At 40.7% G+C, this 21,948-nt stretch overlaps 1 protein-coding gene and 1 long non-coding RNA gene across 6 annotated transcripts in view; one reads left to right on the forward strand and one right to left on the reverse strand.

Annotated features, from left to right (window-relative positions):
• Nucleotides 1–7,023, reverse strand: part of LOC110481798 (uncharacterized) — a 30,354-nt gene extending 23,331 nt beyond the window's left edge. The window contains exon 1 of the long non-coding RNA XR_013339956.2: nucleotides 6,860–7,023. This is a non-coding gene — a long non-coding RNA (uncharacterized LOC110481798). The remainder of the gene's footprint in view (nucleotides 1–6,859) is intronic.
• ZFHX4 (zinc finger homeobox 4) overlaps nucleotides 2,129–21,948 on the forward strand; it is a 151,743-nt gene continuing 131,923 nt past the window's right edge. The window contains exon 1 of one of the 5 annotated variants that reach the window (XM_021550550.4): nucleotides 2,129–5,067. The gene's annotated coding sequence lies outside the window, so the exon portion shown is untranslated. Of the gene's footprint in view, nucleotides 5,068–5,348; nucleotides 5,943–7,075; nucleotides 7,648–7,669 lie in introns of those variants that run through there. The other 4 variants (XM_021550548.4, XM_085572269.1, XM_021550544.4 and 1 more) reach the window with 4 other exon arrangements.

A 21,948-nucleotide genomic window follows, 5' to 3' on the forward strand; every position in this document is an offset into this window, starting at 1 on the left:
TCTCTCTCCCTCTCCTTTTTTCTTTCCCTTCCCATCCAAGGCCAGGAGCTCAGGTTCAGGGCATTTAATCCCCGCGATCTGCCCAAGAAAGGAGCTGAAAAAGGGCTGTTAAGGCTCCGGAGGAAACGCCGGCAGCAGACTTAGACCTGGAAGGCTTTTATTTATAGTAATGTCCGGGTGCGCGTTTTTGTACGGCTCCAGCCAAAATAACAAGAAGAAAAAGCCAATCGGGATCGGCACTATTTAGCTCAAAATCTCAGCGAGATGTCTATACTATTCGGCTGTGATTTCTCTCTAAGGTCACTGCTCGTTAGACGCACTTTCAGTAGGTGAATGCCAAATCTGGGGCAGTGAAGGCAGAATTGAAATGCAGTATGTTATTGTTGTTTTATTTCTTTTTCGAACAAAACTTTCCAAGAATCAGAGTGGGATTTTTGTTTTCTTTCCCTCCTCCCTCTTCTCCTCGTGTCCCCCCCCTCCCCCCCAATCCCCCCTCCCGTTTTAAGTGTGTAGTGGAATGTTTTGCGGGGCGTGGGGGATGGCGGGGAATAGCGCTGTAAATTAACAAAAGATTCGTATATATGATACCTGCAAAGAAAGAAATTATTAATAATAGCCAAACGCTTCGGGTTCAGAGTCAATTTCATCTCGGGAAAAAAAAAAAAAAAGGAAAGGAAAAAGTACAAGAGATTGCTATCAGGTTTAAGTATGTTTTGAAAAGAAGTTGCTGAGTTAAACAAAAATGTTAGTTAACACACTGCCTTTGTCAAATAGCCCCCGGGAGGAGAAGAGACAACAAAAAGGAGAGGAGGTGGGGGCTGGGGATCTGAAAGTGTCTGTAGCTCAGATAAAGGGTCTGTAACACTGAAATCTTGTAATACCTCGTTTCAAACTGAGCTCATCTATAGACTTAGGGAACGCAGTAAAAAGACATGGATCCCCTTTCCCTTGGGTTGGGGTCTGGGGAGAGGAGAAGGTGGGGGAAGGGAACGCTTATTAGGGAATTATGTCGGTTTATTAAAGAGGGAAACGGCTATGTCTGTAATTATGCAGATCCTTGTGCCCCTGTGTGTCCGCAGCACAGATTTAGGGAGTGAAATGAGCTTGACGGGGAGACGTGGTGTAACAGAGCCCGGTTTGGGCTACGATTTCTTTGTCTATTAAAGAATGGTCAGTGTCGGGTTTTGGCCCCCATCAGCTCTATCTCACCCAGGCCAATAAGTTTTCCTTAGGGCTAAGGCTGGAGATGGCAAAGGACAGAAAAGGCAGCGGTTTTTGAGTTTTTTTCTCCCCTTCCTTTTCTTTCAAATGTAACGTCACTATCAAGAGCTTTTTGTGGTTTCAACAGGAGGCTAGAAAAAACCCAAAATATGTAACGGTGCCTGCAGGAGAAGTTCGGAGGAGGTGGGCGGGGGGTCCATCGAGACCAGAGGAGAGGAGCTGAGAGGTTAGGCGAGACTCTTCGGGGGCAATCAGCTGAGCGAGAGAGGGAGGAGAGAGGGGAGTGGGAGCGGGAGCCGGGCCGGGCCGGGCCGGGCCGCGCCGCCGGGAGCCCGCCCGCCGCCGCCGGGAGCTCCGCACCGCACCGCGGCCGCGCCGGGTCCCCGCGCCTGCCGCCCCCAGCCCGCGCTGCGCTCCGCTCTTATCACATCCCACAAACCTGCTGCTGCTGCCTCCCGGAATTAACCTTCTTCGATTTTTCCTATCTACGTGGCGATCCCCGGGTTCCTTCTAAACTGTTAACATCCCGTAGTGCCTTTTTTTCCCCCCGCCCCCCCCCACCCCCCTCGATAGGTACTATTTTTAGGGAGAGAGAAAGCGGGAGAGACAGAGAAACAGAGAGGTTTAAAATGTTAGGATGGACAGTAAACAGTGACAGAAGAAACCTTGAAAAATGTGGACTCTCCTGTCGCAATCCCTGCCTTATTCCCCCCTCCTTTGTTCCTTAGCTGTAACTCAAGAACACCATAAACCTATATCCCCCTCCAAGACGAGAGAAAGGGGGGAAAAAATCTACAGCCAAAAAAGAATGACTTGACTGTTCTGACGTTTGGTGTTTTGACATTAATGACATTAATGATATTGATGTTTCACCAGGAAAAAAGCACTAGGAATAAAAGAGGTGGGGGGAAGTGCGGGGGGAGGAGGGGGGGACGACTTTAAAACTAAATTATCTTCGTTTCCTTATTCTTCCGTGACATTAACTATACGTGTTTCTTCACTTGAATTTGAAATAGATGTATTGTTCTCAGGTGTTTCTTCATCACATTGTATTTAATTGTCTTCAGACTTAGGAAATGTGTTGCCATCCTTCAGGCATGCACTTGAATGGACAATGCATCCTTCTATCTCAGAGTTCCGTTTCGTCTACCATTTAAACCTAAAAGCCCTCTTTCCATCATACTCCCTCAATCTGATAACTGTAAACAGGTTTCAGAGATTTCATTTTCAGTCTTTGTTTGCATTTTTTCCCCACCGTCTAAACAACAATGCAGAATATCGTAGTTTTCCTTATTAAGTTCACTGACAGGGCACAGTGCCTGTGGAAATCTGCATACATATGCTTACACCTTTTTGAGCTGGTGCAATGCATAGGTAAGGCTTGGAAAAGCAACAAAGTTGCTCTCACTAACCCTCCAATGCCCCTGGCTTTTCCCTTAAGTTCGAATCTTGAAGATTTTCCTGAAGTTTAAAGTAAGGTTTCTCTGGATTGGGATAGGGGTCCTCCCCTGCTTTATTTGCAGATTCCTATTTTCTGAATAACTGTGCTTTCACGGTAGTGGTTTGTTTTGGTGGTTTTTTTTTTTTTCCTTTTCCTTTTTTTTTAATACGTTTTTTTTCCCCTTTCCCAAAACCTTTTTTTCTTTTTTCTTCCTTCAAAACTATCAGGACCTTCACTCTGACCTTAAACATCTGCTTTTAGACACTCGGTTCCCTGACACTGGCCTGTGCTTCCTTAAGGGCAGCCTTAATTCATCATCAGGTGGGGATTTTCCTATTAGCGTTAGTTCCAGCACTTGCAAAATGTTCTCCTGGAGCAGGAGGTTTAGGGCCCAGAGAGGTGTATATTTCTGCCATCCTGGTTTTTGCTGGTTTGTTGTTGTTGTGCATATGTGCTTTTTATGGAAGGTTGTGATAAAACCTTCCTGCTGGTTTTTAGTGTTTAAGGCCTAAGACAAGGTTTTGATGTGTATCGCAGGAATCACGAACTTCAAAGGCTTGTCAGCTCTAAGGTTACGGTTCACCTGCACAGGGTCCTTGGTACTGTAAATATCTCCTGCATGTTACTGTGACTTAGTGACCATTTCTGGTATACCCATTTCTGGAATAGCATTATCAAAAATCTGCACGTGTTCCTGCGGTGTATTCGGATGCTCTTTGAATAGTCATGTTTTTATCTTCAGTAGGGGGTATTTTAAAGTATGTCTATTCCTAGTTTTAGTTAATTATCTTTTAATGAAAGTGTCAGTCATATTCACATCTGCAGTATTAGGTTAAGATAATTAGATTTTCAAATGAGAAGCAATCTTCTTAAATCCCACACAGGAAAATATTTGTAGAAGATTCCGATTTATAATGACATCTGTACATTTTACCCTACTTTTCATCATAATAGTGTGCCCCCCTCCCCTCAAGAATGAAATATGTCTGGTAAAATATAGCAGATAAAATATTAATAAAATATCAATACTTGCAGGGAAACTGGAAGATGATGCATGTATATGCATAAAACCTGGATTGTGTGCAAAGAGACCCTTTCCTTGGGCTGATATTTACTTCATTTTGATAAGACTGTTTACAGTTGTTATTGTATATTCTGTAAGGCTTTGCTTTTTACTTTGTTGGTATCTCCAAGCAATTACATGGTGGTCAACAAATAAAGTGTGCTATGTTTTGTGTGACTCTGTGTGTGTGTTGACTGTATGTGCATATGTGTAAATACGATGTAGGATGTGAACGTGCACATGTGTGCATTTGTGTGCACATGTGTAAATAAATCCGTCTTTATCTCCGTATGGGTAGTTGTTCCCTATCCTAGATATATTACCTTTCCTTTTGCAGATGTGTCATACATTCATTAGCCCATTGAAAAAATGGGATGCAATTTTTTTTTCATTAAATCCCCATTAAAAGAGAGAAAATTTAAGAGATGAACAGACAGACAGACAGAAATATCTCCCTGATGCAATAATTAATTTGGACCCGTTTCTTTTTAAGTTTCTGAACAGTTAAAAGAGCAAGTCTGGCACTCTATTTTTTTTTTTTCTTTTATTTTCTTTTTTTTTTTTTTTCTAATTTTCCCTAGCCATCTACTTTGTGTGCCTGTGCGTGTGTGTCTGTGTTACTAATGAAGTTTGCAGACTTGTGTTTGTATCCATGAGCTCCCTTCTGCTGCCCCTTCTTCTCTGGGCTGGCTCTGTGGCTCCCGCAGCCCCGGCGAGCCCCCGGCAGCCGCGGCAGCTCCGGCTTCTCCGGCTCCGGGGCTGCGCGTCATTTGCAGCCCGGAGAATGTTGATCACCTCACTAATTACACCTCTCCCTCTCCTCTTCCCTCTCCTCTCCCTCTCCCTCGCTCTCCCTCGCTCTCTTTACTCTCTCTCCTCTCTCTCTCTCTCTCTCTCCCCTCTCCCTCTCTCTCTCTCTCTCTCTCTCTCTCTCTCTCTCATTCCCAGAGTGCATATCGGGAATAGACACACAAAGACATGCGCACTCAACTTAATCAGCCATTTTTTTAAACAGGGCTAAAACGATAATAATTAGCAGAATAAAGACATATCGGATTTTCATTTCCTTTCCTCCTTTTCCCAACCCCTTCACAACCAAACAGCGAGACCGCGGTCGGCACATGCTTTAACAACTCCCGGACCCCAAAGGACCGCTCCATGCCCCCCACTTCTTGCTCAATCATTTTTATTTTCACCCAATAAAGTTGGAGGATTATTTTTTTTTATTATTTTTTTAATGAACCTTCTCTCGTTTACTTGGATGTGATCAGCTGTTAAGTAAATAAAGCAAAACAAAAAAGAGAGGCGAAGATCCAGTAGGAACTGCGAGGGGAAATGGAAAGTAAGTTTTTTCTTTAACTTTTATTGAGTAGTTTGTGTTAAATTTAGGTCGAGTATCGATTATCTTTCCAGGCTGATCTTGCACAATCTTTGATATTTCGCTCTCGCTCTCTCTCTCTCTCCCCCTCTCTCTGTGCCTCTTTCTCTCTCTCTCACATACACACACACACACTCACATCCCCAGATCCCATGTACCTCTCCCCTCTCTCTCTCTCTCCCCCCTTTTTCTGCCTGTTTCCCCACTTTTAGGTACAGTATTTACTCTCATTTCGGAAGGAGGGGCTGCTTTTTCTCTCTCCCTTCTTTCTTTCTCTTACTGCCTTTCTCTTTTATTCCGGGGGTTACGTTTTGTTTGTGTAATTTTATTTTTGTTTTGTTTTGGTTTGGGGCTGTGGATTTATTTTCTTTTTTTTTTTTTTTTTTTTTTTTTTTTTTTCTCTTTCGGGCTGTAACTTTCATATTAAGTGAAGGACCCTGCTCGCTTTTGAGAAGAGCTTCGGGGGATGCCCCCCACTTTTTATTTCGCTCTTATTTTTCTAGGGAGCTCGGGGAGGGGGGAATTCTGTCAGATTAGGAAAGACGTTACGGCTGTCAGAAGTCATCCCTAGCCAACCCCTTTAGAGCTTGCACTCTTCTTTCGCAGCTCGGTCCCCCCAAAACTTTGAGGTGCCTTTTGAAGGCACATTCTGCTCTCCCACCCTCCTTTCCTCTCCTCCTCATCTCCACCCCCCTCGGCCTCTGAAACTTTCGCTTTCGGGCAGGGGGGGGATGCCAGCAGGGCAATGGGGACCCTGACTGCGTGCGTGTGTACAGGAGAAGGTTGTGGGGTGCTTTTCCCCCCTCTCCCCCCTCCTTCTGCCCCCCTTTCTTTGGCAGGTAGGTTTCTCAGGAGCAGAGGCAGGGTGGCCGTGCGGGTGTGTGTGTGTGTATGTGTGTGTGAGTGTGTGCACGCAGGGCGACCGCGCCGCTGGCTGCCGGCTCTGGCAGCAGGAGGAAGAGGAGCCCGTTATGAGCGCGCTCCGCGGCTCTGTCAGTTTCGCCGCGCGGCGCGGGGAGGCGGCCCGGCCCGGCCCGGCCCGGCTCGGCCCGGCTCGGCTGGGCTGGGCTGGGCTGGGCTCGGCGCGGAGCGGCACCGCTGGCGGGGGTGCGGGGATGCGCGGCTGCCGCTGCCTGCGGGCGGCTGCCGGCCGGACGCCGGCGGAGCCCGCGGCATCCCCGCTGTGCCGTGCCGTGCCATACCGTGCCGTGCCGCGCCGAGCCGTGCCGAGCCGCTCCGTAGGAAAGGCTCTCGCGGGCAGGGTCGGAGATTGCTTTCAGCGAAGCCTTTCTGAGATTTTTTGAAAGGGAGTGGTGTTGTTTTGCGGGACAGGCGCCCATTTTTTTTTTTTTTTGAACCGAGGGCTAAGGTGTGTTTAAAAAAGACAGCCAACAGACCAAAAAAAAAAAAAAAAAAAAAAAAAGGAAAAAAAAAAGGAAAAATAAGAAGAAGGAAAAAAAAGAGCTCATAAACAGCGAGCCGCAGTTTGGTTCCTGCTCTAACTGCTCGTGCCAGAATCAAGTGCATCCCTTCCCATCACGGCGGCTAATGGCAGACGCGTCCCTGCTTCCCCGTCTTTCCTGACATGAAATTTCCTACAAAATTGCTAATAAACTTTGCCCCCATCCGATGCCAACTTACGGCGGTGCCCCTCCACGCCTCTCCTGCTGCATCTTCTTCCCCCCCGCCCCCCGCACCCCACAGCCTCCCCAGCAGCGGCAGCAGAAAACACACGGGTTGGTATTTCTTTTGTTACCTGCGAGCCGGGCGGCCGGGGGTCTCTCATCGGCTGCTTAGGGCACTGGGTCCAACCGAGAGAGGAGCCACATCAGTCGGGTTCAGCCTGTTTCACCTCAGCGCCGTCCCGAGGAGGCTTTAGCCACCATTCAGTAACACACCCTCCTCCTCCTCTTCCTCCTTAGGTACCAAGGCAGAGATCGCAAACATAACACCCCCCTCCCCACCAAAAAAAAAAAAAAAAAAAAAAAAAAAAAAAAAAAAAAAAAGCCCAACCAAAAGACAACTTGCCAGGCTGAAGATGGTGGAGATTTACATTAAGCCAGACACAGGCAGGTTCACTCAGGAAGTCTGACCATCCCGTTTTCTGACAGTTGCATTTCCTCGGCTCCATTCCGTCCTCCTCTTTTTTTTTTTTTTTTTTAATTTTCTTTTTATTAGCCTTGCTTCGGTTTTATCAAGGATTATGTAGTTGGCAGGAGTAGAGCGAGAGAGTGGGCTCGGGTGCTTTTGGGGTGGCTGCTGTGAGGGCGTTTTTTTTTGATGGTGTATTTTTTTTTTTCAATCGTGTTTCCCCTGGATTTGCAGTGGCTCGATCCTTAGGAGCGGTGATGGAGTGTTTAAAAAGATCATATGTAGCATTATATTTTTAGTTTGGTGGTGGATGGATGGAAGAGGTAGTGAGAAGCCTTTGCAGCCCTGCCTGTTGTTGGTTAGATTGAGGCAGAGACTTGGCTGCGATTGGGACGCGACTGTGACATGGGCATCGATCGCTTCCATTGAGAGCAATGCAAAAACACAGCCTGGGTATGTAACACTCTCAGTGCCATCAACACTTGTTTTACTTTATATTTACTGGCAAAACTGACAGAACGATCCGGAGTGCTTTTCTTTGAAATAAGGAATACAAACGTTTGGATGGAAATAAACGGGGGGTTGAAGGTTGGGGGGTGTGTGGGGGGGAAGAGCCTTAATCATCATTGCTCCACTTCCTATTCAACTGCCTGTATTTAAGGAGTTTCTGTCTTTTCTCTACTGGGGGATCCTACTAAACTAGTTGAAATGAAAAAAATCAGACTATCAACCTTGAGGGAATATCTGCTAGTTTTCAGGGTTTGCGGTTTCAGCCGGTAGGAAGGCACACAAAATAAAAGATGGCTAGCCAGCTGTTTTAACCTCTTGCACCTGGCTCCAGAGCTGAGGCTCACCAGGATTATTCAGTTATTCGTGTTATCTGTGCTTGAATATTTATAGTGTATGATCTGGAGATCCACACAGTGCATTGTAGCATCTCTTTATCCTTTAGTCGTGGGCTTTTTGGACTTTGCCAACATAAACATGTATTCAATAGTTTTCATTTTTATGATAATGAACATAGAGGGTCAATGAAATATAGAAGGAAAAGTCGTAAATCTGCAAAAGTGAAACCTACCCAAGGAACAAAGAAAGGTCAGGTAAACCATCTGTGTAAGTCACAGTAATAGTACCTGCTGTTTGGTTTATGCAGTGATACTGCTTTATTATTCTCTAAAATGGAACTTATCCGCTAGATCAAGTTAAAACTAAAGGAAGGCTGTGGAGATGGCAAACAACATTGTGTGCGTCTTTCAGAATAGGGCGACAGATGTGTTCCTTGATTTTTGAATAGTTTAGCTTTATTTGTGAAGATAGTGCACCATCAAAGAACATATAAAGGAGGCTGAGAAAAATCACTGTTTAATATTGCAGAATTTACTGCTTCCATTCTGACCATGAGCCTAAATTTACACAATGAAATTTGATTATCTCTAATAACAATATTAGATCCTGCACTGGATGGATGAGAATTGAGGTGGTTTTGTTGATTGCAAGGGTTTAATGTTGCATTTCAGAATCTGATGTGGTTTAGCCTCCCTTCCATTAACTGGAAAACCCCTGAGGTTTTACAATTATTTCTTAAAGATAATACATTTAAGATTGCATTGGTAGGCTGAAGAAAAGTCATAAAGGCAAGAAGGGAAGCCCTTAATAACTCTTGAGATTCAGACATGTTCAGCAGTTAGATTGGCTCTGACTTCACCAAGGGTCGACAATGTGTCATTTCCATGAAGCCAAATTGCCCTCTGCCTATATGATATTAATGTGCAAATCAATATTTCAGGGATTAAATTTCCCTTCTTCATTTTTTATGGTTTCTACCTCAATAAGTCTCAAGTCTATTAGAAGAGGCTGGATGATTTAAAATCTTTCACTGCAGAATGGCTTGTCGTAGCCTTGTTTCACAGACCATTTTTTGGATTTTCGTTATAAAAGACTAAAGGCATTCCAAAGAAGTTGATAGTCAATATAGGGACATGCTCACTGTTGTAAAGCCCTTGTTCGATTAAGAGCTAAAAAGGTATTGAAAATATAATATATATGCTTATATAATATATATACATTCTATTGCTTTAAAAATATTGTGTTAATCACCTATTGATTTATTTCAAAATCAATTGAAGCTCCTTTCTTATTAGTGATTTGTTCAGCATTCTTCAGCCTTGTTGTTAATTTTCTTAAGCAGCATGCATGAATTAATCTGCTGGTAGAATGTGTTTTGGTGTGTTTTTGCAGCATATTTAAACCCAGGCATTTTTACCTCTTTAAGCTAAGTGGTGTGAACAGTTTAGTATTGTGGGAGAACCAGGTGACTACTAATTCAGCGTTGTTTTTATGAAGCATAAGGGGCATTTTGCAAATATTTTATGATTTATGCTCATGTGCATATCAGTAATGTTTGTTGAGAGTTTCCATTGAATATTCAGGATTAGTTAAAAGTTAAAATGGACCTATCTGATCTGGAAGGAAACAATACATGACAGAAAATTTAAGTCAAAATATGACGTTGTGACTTTATCACATAATCTTGGGAAGGCCCTACTGTCTATCATGTAGTGTTGTTTTATAGTCTTAGACCATCTGGACTAGGTTCCGCACAGCTGCATGAATTTCATATGTGATAGAACATTTTTTCCATTCAGTGTGAAATGTTCCTTCCTAAAAACGTACACCAGACTCGCTTAATTTAGTCTGCTAAAAGAAATGCACATGAAAAAGGACAAAAGGCTCTTTAATCTCTGCAAGCTGTTTGTTTTTCTTCAAGATTCCTGTCTGTTTGGGTTTGGAAAGTCATGTTTATTGAGCAGATGATTCTGAGGTGTGACATTAAGATAATATATGATTTTTGTGCTAGTTTCTGCTCTCCTTGTTAATTTGCAGATCTACTTTTTATGCCTGTCAAAACACAGTTAATCTATTCTTATTTACAATTAATCTCAATAAAATTAATCTTAACTATGCCTTAGTCAGTAGCTTAAAATATCTAATTATATTCAATTAACTGCTGTCATAGTAATTAACACTGCTTAATTGCCTCTGCATATATTTATGTAAAGCTCATTAGTTACTGCTTGCTCTTTTTTCCTTTTCTCATTCCCATTTTTGTGGATCTGAGAGCACTGACAAAAAACCCAGTCTAGTTTTTGACAATTCGAATCTTGAAGACCTGTGACAATGGCAGTACATGTGTTTGTGACCTGTTAGGTGGGTAAATATTTGTGTTTTCATATGCAAAAAAGTCACCGGAGCTGGGTCTCTAAAGTAATTCCAATCCAGCTCCCTCCACCTCTTGGCCTTTCTCCTACCCCACCAGATACAAAAATGTTTTCTAGCCTGTTGATAGAAATATGAGAAGCCAGGTTAAGCTTTGTGTTTATAAATGAAGAGCTTTTCTGCATCTGCCTTGGGGCTGTACCCAGAAGGCAGAGCTTTGCTACTCCAGATTCATTCAAAGGGTTAAAGACTTGGCCAAGGTTCAAACTGAGAAGCGCCCAGGGAAAGTGCATGTGAATATGTACAAGTTTCATGTAATTAGTGCTTAATTATATTAACATATGCAAATTGTCAACTTAGGAGCTTGTTGAGCTGGCAAAGATCAGCCAGGCACAATTGCTGTATTGTTCTGAAACAATAATGGATTTCAAGTTGGATTGTGAAAACACATAACTAGCTATCTAATTTAACTCATACCATGGTGAAATTTCATTAGTCTCCATGGAGACTGGTTTAATTGTGCTGACTAATGTTCTGGGCTGCAGAGTGTCCTAAAAAGAAAGCGTTGTTTGCCTAATCCACCTTACAATGACACTTGTTTGTACATGTTTCCCTTGTGTGAGAATTTGCATATGCAAATAAATAGTTTCTCTGCCCCATTTGTCATGGCTGTTCATTACCCATGAAGAGGACATTGTTACTAGGCTGTTACTGAGTCTCCCAAGACAGGATAGTGTCAACCAGTCCAGCCACATTCTTTCATAATTTGTTTCTGATTAATAGACCAGAGTAAGGCTCATTCTATTCAGGCCTCTGCAAAGGGAAGGTCAGTTCTGTCACTGAAAAGAGTTTCCGCAGCAACTGAAGTTTTTTTTCTCTCCTCCCCCCTCCCCCCTCGTGCTTTGGCTAAAATAATCATATTTAAAATAATGTATTCTTGCTCTAAGGAATACCGCCACTAATAATCTCTAGTTTCCTAAAGCAAAAGATAGGAAAATAAAGGAGATTCTGGTATTGGAATATTAATCCTGTTTTTGACAGAAAGGTAAACTGATATAATTGCTTTTCAGTCGAAGGAATGGGGGTTTATACAAGTGTGAAAGCATCGGAAAAGGATTAGCATTTTTTTGCATAATGAAAAGCTCTGTTGAATAGGGCACTGAATGGTTGACTGAATGACTGAGATGAAAGGAAGATGAAAATGCAGGCTCCTCTTTCTTTATGCCTATGTTCAGCTCTCCCCAAAGTTATGTTTGTCCAAGACTTGAGAAAACAAGCAGAAGCACAGATTTTAGCAAATTGCTAAGATGCCTGAATTTACATCATCATGAGAAGTAACACGTACGAGAGTAGTGCAGCGAAAGGATAAGAAACACAGGTTTGTATGGAGGGGAGCTCCAGGAACATGACAGGCAAACCAAATATTGACTATTGAGTATCAAGGATTCCCAGCACTTTGCTTGGGGGAAAGAAAGAGGGAGGACAAGGGCCGGCAGGGAGGGAAGGAGCTGCTTTAAAAGTTGCCAATGGAAATTATGCATCAACACATAATAATCTAATAAAAGTTCAGTATTCAAGGAAGCAGGGTTTAGTCAATATCTGTTTTAATTATTAAACTGTTTCTCCTTTGGAAAAAGTTATGAATTCTGACTCAGTGCTAAGTGTTTAAGTGGTATAGGAGCCTTGCTGGGGAAAAAATTACTCGCTTTGCTCGCCTTTGAAAACAGAGGAAGCTTACCGAAATAGCAATTGATACATGCACGTAAGGAGCGGGGTGTTCAGCGTGCCTGTGTCAGCGTCCTCAGGTTGGTTAAAACACTTGGATTCCTGTAGATTCAGGTGGCGAGAAGGGCCCTGGCCTCCTCCGCCTCCAGCCAGCACAGGATCAGGCCCCCAGCCAGGGCTGCAACTGGTTAGCTGTTGACAATGTGATCAGTGCTTCTAATTATGTTCTCTCAACAGTAATTAGGGCAGTTAAAATACCATAAGTGTTGAGCCACTTTGGAAAGTGGGAAGTGGTTCTTTTGTATGTATGTAAATCAAATGCAGTGTGAATAATTATTTGTATGTGTGCATATTAAATAGGCTCTCTTTTTTTATCAGGTCAACATAATTACCGATTTAGAGCTACTGTGGAAAACTCTTGGTAGTCAGTCTAAATATTAACTAGTTTCAGGGATTTTCTTCCAGTTTGCAGAACATTTATTTGTAAATGCTTGTTACTTCAGTATTGGGCTTGATCTGATAGTATTTAAACATTAGAGATGCCTTTAAGAAATTAGGATTGCTTATGGATAAATGAACCAAAACTGTAAATGCAGACAGTGTTTGGGAATAATAGTCACAAAATTTCCCTTTTTTTAAAGGTAAAGAGCTTCTGGAGGTTTTAGAATGTTTTGTTGCTTACTTTATGAAATTCCTTAAAACTTCTTTGAAAGGAATATGCTTAGGGTACGCCTTTCATTCTGGGAAGAGCCTATTAGTGTATTCCAATAAGAAAAATGTGTTAATTAAAAAAATAAATTAATTTATATTTTAAAATATTGTTAACCAAGCACCATGTGTTGTCTCTGGCAAAGTTCCAACCACTGTAGAACTGGATAGCACATGGGTTAATAATAACTTATGTGATGTCTGCATTCTTTCTGAATGGGCAGAAACCCAGCACATCGAGATTCTGAGATTCAAGATTTTAAAGAATAAGATGTAACACAAAATATGTTTATGTGAACAGATGCACAGGTAGGAGAAACTCAGACATGTATGAGCTGGTATAACAAACCTAGTAGGTTTTGCTTGGTAGTTGTTGTTGTTTTTGAAAGGGGTAATAAACACACATATTGGCCATCCAGCCATCTGGATTTTGCAGACCTGTAGAGATAAACTTGCTTTGCATAAATAAAAGCAGGAAGTTCAGTCTATAATATATGCCACTCTATTCCTTTTTAATAGTCACTCTATAGCAGTTTTATACCAGTATTTTCATTATTATTGAAACTTTTGCTATGTTCTAAACTAACCAGAAAAGTTTGTGCCAGCCTGAAATATGGCAGAATTGTTGAAGAATTATGTTTTTAGCTTAAAAAAATATTCTGAGGAATGGTTTAACTAAGTTATAAGGTCAAAATAAAAGTTTCCTGTATCAAGACACTCTATTTTATGTTCACATTACTCAGAATCGGCTTTCAATTAAAAAAAAAAAAAAAAGAAAACAGATATATCTATATATATTTAGATTATAATTTGTCTAAATTATATTTAATGTGCTTTTTTATTATTTTTGAGAAAAAATTTAAAGACACACAAAAACTGGGATCTCTTTACAGACAAATCTAGCAGACGTTTAGTACTCACAGTGATCTGATGGGTTATTCCAGCTCCTAAGAAGGTGTTACGGTCCTTCAGGTCAATAGTTCAAAAACTAAAGGCTGTACATACATGAAAGACCATGATGACTCTGAAAACAAACATTTACCATGCAGGCTGCAGCAGTGTCTGCAAAACAAGCGATGTGCACACTGGATATACATTTAAAACTGCATTTAAATAGACAAACATTCTATTTCTGCAACAAAGAAAGACATACAAAAGGCCTGTCTTGATGTGTGCCTACGACACATATAACCAAAAGAACTGTATTCTTTCCATTCACCCTAAACTAAATCAACAATTACTGCCCTGAAATTAGAGGAATAATATGAGTGTAAAACTGGCAAGAAAGACAGTTTTGATATTAGTGGAAATAGAATCAGGCCTGTAGTTACCACTTGACAATAATCCCATAAAATCAAAGTTGAAAGGTTTTGTTTCCTCTTTTTGTGCTACCATTTCCATTTTTAAGAAAGACACCAGAAGGTCTGTAAGTAAGAGGTTTTCCAGAGAGGCTGAGGGGGGGGTCAGTTCTCTTCCTTTTACCAGGTAACAGCAGAGCTGAGGGTCTGTGAGAGGCTGCTGCTGAAGGCTTGCTCCTCCCTGTTTTGACACTGAAGCTGCCTTATAAATTCACCTAATCTGAGATGACAAGGCACCTGTCACTGGTAGTGCTCCAGTGTTTGGGGCCCTGATTGAAACCTGGAATAATCCCAGTTGTTTCCACATTTGTCCCAGAAGATGGTAGTGTAACAGATAAGAATAATCTCTTTTTCATGGCAAAAACATTACTTCTGTCTATCTGTTCGGGATGCCCCTTTGATTTTTGATATTCAGAGGACCAGAGCTTTCATAGCAAGAGAGGGGAAAAAATATCCTTGGATTTGCCAGGTGTTGCCTGATGTTTTCAAATGCAGATGGTTTGCCTGTTTGAGAAACTATGGCTGTCCACCTTTAATTAAGATTTTCCTTGTTTACCACCTAGCATTTCCTGTGCCTTCCCCACTCCAGAAAATAATGTTCTGAGTGAAAAGTAGCTCCTTAAACAGGGAATTTATTCCTGTGGGTTTTACTCAGGTCCTTTTCTGCTTTGTTATTTTTTTAAAATTGAAATATGGTTATTGATTTTGTTTACAGCACCAAGGGTTTAAATTAAAGAAAATGTAACATTTCTAAAATAAATTATTTAGTTATATGTCATATGTCATCCCTCAATCTCTCAGTTCCTTTGAGTTTTCACAAACTGTTCACAAAAAAAAAAAAAATTGCTATTGCAGTGCAGTTATATCTGGGATGGGAAGTGCCACCCCATGCACACAAAACCACAAGCCACTCTGCTAAAACAAAGCAATGTGCTTTGGGACTTTTTCCAGCAGAAGCAACTGGTTTCTGTAGAGAAGAAAAATATGATTTCTCACTGAGTTATCTGCAGTGCACTGGGACAGATGTTTCGGTTCCAGTGAAAAGCATCACTGGAGCTTTATGTCCTAACTGGTCTGGCCCGCAGTTTTCTTTCTCACTTGACGGGTGCTTTGCTTTGAACAGCATTTTTGCAGTTTCCAGTCTTGACTGAGGGCCTGTTCCGAGGTCCAGCACTGCCTCATCGATTCCCCAGGTTTGGATCAGGCCCTTGCAAAGAAGAGCGTCATCTACTGAGGCACCCGCCGCAATTCCAGCAGCGGCAGGTCAGCGCTGCCAGGCGGCCGCCCCCCGGCCCCGGGGGGAACGCTCACTGAAATCACAGCTTTTTCCTGAGTGGGTGGAAAGGCAACAGGACACAGCAGTGTAAAAAAATGTTAGTATTTAAATATAGCAGAAACTGGGAGCCTGACAATAACTCAGCTACTACAGAGTCAATTCAGCCATCTGGAGATGGTGACATGTCAAAAAAAGGGGGGGGGTGGGGGGAAGAAGAGGCGTTGTGAGGGAGAGAGAGTACTTAAAAATGAAGAATTTCATTCCATGTTGAAATCTATTCTCCATGCAGGATACAGCTTTAATGTTGAGCAGCATAGCTCTCCGAGTGGTTTTGTGCATCAAAGACGTACATACTGGTACACCTAGTGTCATACCACAGATGGATTCTAATGTGCCCGGACCAGACTTGTTTGGCCCAGCACAGAGTTTACTGTTGAAATTAGTTTGATTTTAAATGTTATTATTATTTTAAAATATATTTTGAGGCTGTTTGAATGTTTAAAACACGTTCAGTGGTAATGATTTATAAACATTCCTGATTTCAGCTGTAGCTGTACAGAAGGGTTGAATCTGCTCTCAGCATATTTTTTACATGATTTTAATAATTGGAGGCAAATATACTGCATATCTTTTAGGTTCATTTAAAAATCTATGCTATTTAAACAAACACTGAATTGTGTAATGGTTTGTCTGGGAATTACTTAGGCTGCACAGCATAATAATATTTTATTAGCTGTCATTTGTTTTCAAGGAAGAAAATGGTGATTTTTATGTTGTGTGTTATGTGAAAACTTGGCACTGAAACAGGACAGTCCCCAAATGTGAATTTCTTAAAAAGGCAGGACAGTAGTTGCCCAAAAGGTGAAGACTTGAGAAAAATTGGGGTAGGTCATTTCTTTCCTGAAATGAAGCAGGGTACAGATTAGGAGCCATTAAGGTTTGCCAGGAGTTGCTGGTCATAGAAGCCTGTTTAAGTGCTCACTGTCAACAAGGAAATCATGGGCAGCACTTAAAGTGGCTCACCTCTGATTTATTCATAAACCTCACACGAGCACTTGGCTTTGTTGTTGCTCTGGTAAGGGGGAACTGATGCCAATAAGAACAGGAATAAAGAGCTTCTTGCATGGTCCAAAAGTGAATAGCACTTTATCTCAAAGCATGACCTTCATTCCCAAGATCTGTTGTGTTACAGTTGACTCTGCTAGATGTGTATTCTCAGATGAATTGCTAGAATACGTTACAACAAATATATACTTTGTAAACCCTCTAGATGTAACAAGAACTGTGTAACTGGAACTTAGGTTCTAACTTGACAAAAAGGTTGTGATATTCATAGGGAGCTGAGTGATTTCCGTTTCAGACAGTGCTTTATGTTGGTGTTTTTATTGTGAGTCAGAAAACAGTGTGATTATGTGGCTGTGATTCAAATGAAAATTTTATATTCTTTAAGGGATTTATTTGAGAAATGTATTTTGATAAGAGCAGACACACAGAATGTGAAGTGATTCAGAGACTAAAAAGGAAAAAAAAAGTTGACTTTGTTTTTAGACATATTTGATGGCTGCTGCTATATTTTTGTTTCTCTAAAAAAGGCAAAGTAGTGCTCTCAGTCCGCAATGGGGGAAGGGGCCTTTCGAAGACGGTCAACTACCATGTTTGCACTGGGGCAGAGGTTGAGTACAGTTACTTAAATCCCCAGAGAAACATTTAGTTAACGCTAGACTCTTTCTGATCCCGTACGAGTCTGGTTTTCTTTCCTGCTTTTTAATGAAGTTTGTTTGTTGCTATGTTTAGGTTATATTTTTAAACTCGCTTGCATTTTCACAACAGATTTGACCAAAAGAGTCATAATGGAAGACAGTGATGAGAGTTAATGATACGTCTTTGATAAAGCAGTCCTCGTGTGCAATCTGATCACAGCCATCAGCTCATTTGTCATGGCTGAAGTGAAAATGTCAGGACCAATGAGTGTATCAGTGCTGAAGGGGGCGAAAGGGCTTTTGGAGACACTTTTGTGCTGGGAGTGGGCCATAGCTTAGATGCAGCTCTAGGGAAATACTGGGATTAGCCAACTCTGTGCACAAATCCCTAGCATAACAGAATTAGTTGGGAAAATGAGGTTTGTTAGGAAAAAAAAATCTGTAGAACTGCTCTAGGCTTCAACCCAGGAACTATGAAAAGCAGTAGAGCATTTTATTAAAATAATTTTAGCAATGTGAACGTGTGCACATTCCAGTGAAAATCACAACTGGTAGCCAACACAACCCGTCCTAATGCATTTTGCATATGTATGTGGGTTTCCTTATAAAATTAAAAAAAAAAAAAGTGCATTTTGCATTTAAAAAAATACAATGTTGACAGTCTTAAAAGATGGTGACAGTGGAAATTTATGCAACATTAAAATACAGACTGATGCTGATGATTTTTTTGCATGGGTTAGTTTAAAGAAAATTTAAGGATAGTCTCCCTGCTGTAGACACTTCTTTACTCAGGGGGTAATTCATAATATAAAAACATACTGATTGCCAAACTGGGATTTCGTGATGGCCAGCCTTTTCTATCTTTGACTAGCCTGTGCAAAATGCTTCTGAAGAATATCACAGTAGGCAGATGTAGTATAACCTTTTGTATATACCTGCCTTGGCAAGATTGCAAATTCAAATTTTTTATACCGCTGAAAAACAAATCTTAATATCCCTTACAATTTATGTTTTTGTTTGTTCACATTCATTACAATAACTCTGGATAATTTTGGCAGTCAGTTTCCATTCTTTTTTTTTTTTAGATCTTGGGAGATTCATGGTTTCAGTGGTATCCTTCGGCAGTGAATCCTACTGTCTAACACTATGTCTAACCCTTTTGCTCCTTTCATCATCAGGTTTTAATTTGTCACAGCTTAGCTTTCTTGGAAGCCTGCTACTTGTCTGCTGGAAAGCTTTGTCTTGCTTCCTGTTACATACCTAGGAAGAGCACAGCACTTTTCCCACTGCGTTATCCATAAAAACGCTGAAGAGATCTTGGTTCCCTGAGGTCGGGATCTTTCTTGCCAGACCTATTCTGCTGATGTGGAACAGTGTAGGTGTTTAACCAGGTAATCCTAGTACCAGTGCACTGTGCCAGTGAGTGGAAGTGAGTTATTCCATCTCCAGTGCATGGAGCAGTTACTGAGAATTGTCTGGATGCTAGATTTGTGTAGCTAATTGTCTGTTGGGCTACACCAGTTAATAATGGCTATTTGCTTGCTTTGCTGTATGCCCTGTGTGTTTGATACTTTAGAACTGGGGGTGTTTTAACTTCCCAGATCTGCGCTGAGGGCATTCAGCAGACTGTCAGTGCTGGGCTGAGAGCAATTCTTCCCTTTGTTTGGTGTTGCTAATAAAGTTACTGCTGCAAGTTTATCATCTTTCCTTTGGTTTTAATGGAAGGCTGAGAAGAAAATTGTTACTGCCTCCGTTGTATCACCGATCCGGTGGCTGCCACCATTCCACAAGGCCTTGGAACGGGAGCAGCGCGTGGCGGTGGCGGCACCGGCCCTCGCTGTGCTCTGAGTTATTGGCACATCTGCGTTGCTGCTGTACGACACACAGAGTTTGTCTGTGGTGGAAATCTCTCACTTCCTATTTCTTTCCCAAAACTTGGGCATAAGTTTGGGAGCAGGCAGAACTGGCGCACATGTTGATTGGAGGGGGTGGGGAGGAGGGGATGTGTGGCAGAGCCTTAGGCTGTGGCTCAGGTGCCAGGCAATTGCCTCTGGTAAGCCCAGGCTTCCTTGCAGGACGCTTGCAGCTAGCATGTGAAACCAGCTCTTGTGGTCATGGGCTTTGGGCCCGCGGTCCTTCTGGGCCTTCTAATGCTGTGAATGTGGCCACAGGGACTAAAGATACCAGGTAACCCTGAGTCTGGCATAAAAATGTGTAACAAAGCTGCAACCACCAGTCTTTAAACCCCAAACACTTCCCTGTTTATGCGTATCAGTGTGAGTGGCGGCAGTAAAGTAATTTATTTAATCTAACTAGTACTTATCTTCGTTAGGAGTTGCCTGCATATTTCTTCCATTTCATGTACAGTGGATTGTCCTTTTTCAGATAATGTGCTTATGCAACATTTTTTTTTTGTTTAATGCTATTGATTTACAATATTGAACTGATATATCTGATACCTGTTTCCTGCACTTTAACTGTACATAGTCAAAGAAGCTGATGGGATTCTTCCCTCCCTTCCACAAGCCTTTAGGTGTTTTAAATGTATAATTATAATTGCATGTCATTTGATAGCTGCACTAATTGCTGCCAACCATTGTCTGTTTGCACTTAATGCTGAAACCTGATCAACATCCTGCTTTGGTTGATGTTTGGTGGTAAACTTTAATTAACTCTTATTGCATTGAAGAAGAGCTCAGTCTCTGTGCTAACTAATCATTTACCTTCATTATGTCCTGACAGCTCCACTTGTTCCTGGTACTAATAGATACACCAGTCAGTAAATAAACCTGCAAACCTTCATGCCTTCAAGTTGTTCCTCATTGATATTTTGTTGCTTAAAGTATAATAGTGAAAAGATAATTATTTCAGTTAGTTTTGTATCTTGCTTTTCCAGACCCTGATCTCAAATTGCCTTTTTCATGCCAGACAATATAATTTTAATAGTAACTGTAGATTTAAGATAACATTATTCCTTCAGCATGGTTCCTATATACATGCATCTTTTGAATCAATACAATTAAGCTTGTCTCCTGTTGGAATTCTTGTAATTATTTTTCTTGAAATACTTTTCCTGTAATGATATTGAAGTTAAAGTAATCAGGTTACTGGCAGATCATGTAAAATTCAACTCAAAATTGCTGGCTGCTTGATTTTAATTTGTCTGACATCAAGTTTGTTTGAAAAGGGATAATATGTGGTTAAACCAAGGAGCTTATAATTATGGTTGACATTTGTTTGTTTATAATGAAATCTAATTAAAGTTCATACATTTTAAAACACCAAAGTTAATTACTGAATTGCTCACTTCACTTATGCACAGCAGTCAAATTAACTTGCAGAACAAAAAAATGACAAAAGACTATGCATAATAAAAACAAAATGCCCAGCTGATCTTGGCAGTACAAAACAAATTTGCCATGATAATATTCTAGAAAAAAAAGTGCTTTATTAATAACTAATCTGTTTAAAAAACATCTTGTATTTTCACTGACCAGGCTGAATTTAATACAGAATAATATTTAAATGTTTAACATGATTTACAATACCACAGCCTTTATTTTTTTTTCCAGATGCATAATTAGCAGAGTCTTGCAGTCTTGTAAATCTGCTCAAAAGCAAGATTCTTTATATTTTGTTTTCATCAAGACTCTTTTTGAGCTTATCTGGAGTTGTAGTGTCTTCCCAAGACCTGGACTGTTTGCTTGACTACCTGCTTCATGGTAACTTTTAGAAAGATAATTGCAGCATTTTTAGCATACAAGCAAAAAAGTGCTGTAATGTTTATTTCACAGTTTGTTTTGAGACAACAAAGCAGTTAGGTGAATGCTGTAGAGCCACTCTGACTCCCTAGTCATTATTTGTTACTTTTGCCATCCATTCTTACCTTGCAAATATGCTGACAGAGGGCACATCCAGACTTCAGCAAAATCACAAAGCTTGTGATAATTCACACTTTAGAAGATTATGCTGCTCTATTTTACATCATTAAAGTATTTTTAGTATACTTACTTATGTTAATATTACATTTTCATTAAATTAATGAAGCAAAAACCTACATATCTGTAATTTTTTCTTGAGAGCTGTGAATGCAAATGATCTCTTTCATAGTGTGTGAGAACAGGTGATGGATCCAAGCAGCACTATTTTTCATGAAGATAATTAGGATTAATTTTCTAGCTGCTTTTATTTAATTTAGTTCCACATGAGTTTAAAACAACATCTAATGTAAACTAACTTTAGTCAGAGTTAAAGAGATTAAATGTTGAAAGCTTTACAGATTGGGAGTATTGACATATGAATAAACACAGTAAATATGATTTATTAATTCCTCAAATGATTGATGCAGTGAAGTTCTTTAGAGGAAAAAGGAATATGGATTCAATAGCTTAGCTATATATTTAGTAGGATTATTAACTTGAACTTCCAAATTTAACAGGGGTTTGGGGAGTGAAAAGTGAAAACATGGGGGCTTTTTCCATTAATGGTATGCTTGTAAAATTGAGTGTAATTTATATAACCTTTCATAGTGTATATTGTGTGTGTTATAATACAGGATCTGATTGATTTGCAGATTAATATTTATTTAGTAAAAGAAAATCAAAGGGATTAAGCAGTCATCATTTTAACTCTAATCCTACCTTGTATAGATGAGACAAAGGGAGGTGATTAATACTCTAATGTTCACTGGGTCACTATCATTCAGATGCACCTTTCTCCATAAAGAAAGGCAAAAAGTTGATGCTTTCTCCTACTATTGGCAAACAAGAGT

The sequence above is a fragment of the Lonchura striata genome, chromosome 2 (genome assembly GCF_050655825.1).
Source record: "Lonchura striata isolate lonStrDom1 chromosome 2, ASM5065582v1, whole genome shotgun sequence".
In the NCBI taxonomy this organism is placed as follows: domain Eukaryota; kingdom Metazoa; phylum Chordata; class Aves; order Passeriformes; family Estrildidae; genus Lonchura; species Lonchura striata.